The sequence below is a fragment of the Felis catus genome, chromosome X, assembly GCF_018350175.1.
Source record: "Felis catus isolate Fca126 chromosome X, F.catus_Fca126_mat1.0, whole genome shotgun sequence".
In the NCBI taxonomy this organism is placed as follows: Eukaryota; Metazoa; Chordata; class Mammalia; order Carnivora; family Felidae; genus Felis; species Felis catus.
Window position 1 is genome coordinate 60,637,779 of NC_058386.1, and position 2,608 is coordinate 60,640,386.

The following is a 2,608-nucleotide window of genomic DNA, read 5'->3' on the forward strand; positions in this document are numbered from 1 at the left end:
TCATGATCTCAGAGTCCATGAGTTTGAGCCCTGCAGTCGGGCTCTGTGCTGACAGCTCAGAGCCTGGAGCCTGCTTTGGATTCTGTGTCTCCCTCTACCTCTCCCCGACTTGTTCTCTCAAAAATAAAAACATTTTAAAAAGCAGATGTATCAGTCACCAACACTGTCTGCTAATAAGCTCAACAGTATTTCAGAGGCTTTAGGTCCCAATCTTGCCAAAACCAAGAAATCTCGGACCAGCACAATGCTTAGAACGTAGTGGGAGTACACATTATCTATTAGCAGGGGAAACTCTAACTTCAGATTAGCCCATTTTCACTTCATTATTCTTCATTGCTCCCCTCAATTATCATTTGAATGGGGACGGATACTTATAGTATGTTTATCTTTTAAGGTTTTTGTAATACTTTATTAACTATTTACACATCTCCCCACTGAAATGCCTGCTCCTTGTGAGTAGGGATTATATATTTCGCCTATACTTGACGTTTGATGAGGAGCAATAATTTCAAAGTACTTACCTTGGCAGCCACTTACTTTTTCTAAATACTACTTACTGCACCTATTCTTTGAAATGCCTTGTTTGTGATTGCCTTTAGACCACATAGATTATTCTGAATATGCTTAAAGGTGGCAAATCTCTATTCCCTGAGGTAAAGATAATTCTTGGAAATAGCCAAGACTTGTCTCAGAGTGGCAAATAATGTGAACAAACTCAATAGGGCTGCTTCTCTCAGTTCATAAAATTGTTTCTGAAAGCAATTTCAAACAAGCTTCAAGTATCTTCTGAGCAATGACAACATTCTTAGAATGCCTATGGCTGCCCAAGGCAACTTTAAAGGACATTTGCTTGGATGCCAATAAGCTAGCTGACATACTTTTAAAAGGCTGCAATCTTTTCTAATCATTTCATATTTCAAATCAAGTGAAAACTGGGGCAAAGAGCACATGTAACAAGGTGCTGAGATGACCAGTAAGATTCCTAAAATGTATTCCATCCTCCCTCCAGAATTTGAGACACCTTGATATACATAGTACTAAGGTTTACTTGGTAATGCCCAAAGTGATTTACTGAATTTACAATATATAAACTTTAATCCTCCTCATAAAGTTTTCCTTGGCAAACTAGCCAAAACCTATGTTTATTCTAAGAAATAATACCTTATAAACAATCTAGTCTAGGGCTTACTTGGGATAAATACTTAGAAAATCAGGGGCGCCTGGGTGGCTCGGTTGAACGTCCGACTCTTGATTTTGGCTCAGGTCATGATCCCAGGATCATGGGATAGACCCCTGAGTTAAGCTCTGTGCTGAGCATGGAACCTGCTTAAGATTCTCTGTCTGCCCATCTCCCCAGCATGTGCGCTCTAAAAAATAATAATAATAATTAGGAGCCATAGAGCAGCAGGGCTAAGAGTACAATGGAAATAAGGCCTGGAATCAGAGATGACTGGAAATACTTGGCCACTTACCATGTGACCTTGGGAAAATTACAAAATGCCTGTTTCTCATCTGCATCACCTATAAAACAGGGTGATAACAATACATCTCAGAGTCACTATGGGGATTACATAATTTATAGAGTGCCTGATACAATGCCTAACAGCAATCAGAAAAATTTAGCTATTTTTAATATAGCTATTAGTAATCCATTTGGAATGTCTTAAATTTAAATCTTGCCTGAATTCAAAGACCTCAAAGAACTTGGACCCTAGATTTCCTATTTTTTTTTACAAAAGACCATTAAAAGTATAGCTTATATTCCACTCTGATGAACCAGATCCTCTGTTCTGGGTAATGGTCTCTTCCACCAAATTTCCCTCAAGATGCTTGTGCATTGGCTTATTTTGTTGTCTACAGTCAACTTTTCAGTGGTGTTCTTGAGTTTCAAAGAGCAGAATCATGAACAACACTTAAAAACCCTGGGAAGGTCATAAGGCAAAGAGCTGACCACACCAAAGTTATTCCGAGGAACTGAGTTCCCATGCCAATAACAGGGCTCAGTGGGCACCAGAGGAAATGAAACTAATAAAAACCACCATCAGCTAAATGATTATCAGTACCAAGGGGAAGTCTCATCCAGGTATCAGAATGTGACAACCTACTTAAGAAACAAGGACATGACATCTTAGTGGCTTAAGGAACATGTGTTAAGAGGTTGGAGATAGGGATGGAAAACAAAAGCTACATGAACACATGTGCACACCTAGATGGGTTTTTGCATTTACAGAGGTCAAGCAAGAGAGTAGGCAGGGTAATGGTGAGAATACAAGTTAACAGCAAAAATGCACCTACTTAAGATGTCTTATTTACATAAATCTTTTCAGGATTCTTGCATCAGAATACACTTTAATCTTTTATTTTACCACTTGAAGATAAAGGATAAAGCCATTCAACTACACAACATAAAATGGAGGTCATATCCCATAAACCAGTACCTACTCAAACTCATGGAAGTGAGGAAAATCAAAATCAAGGTTGTGCTAAGGAATTTCACTTGATTCTAAAAATCAAGTCTATGTGACATTGGTTTGATGCAACAAAACCTTTATTAGATTTATCAGATTCCCCTTTTTAAAGAAAAACCCAAGAGATGATCAAGCACAAA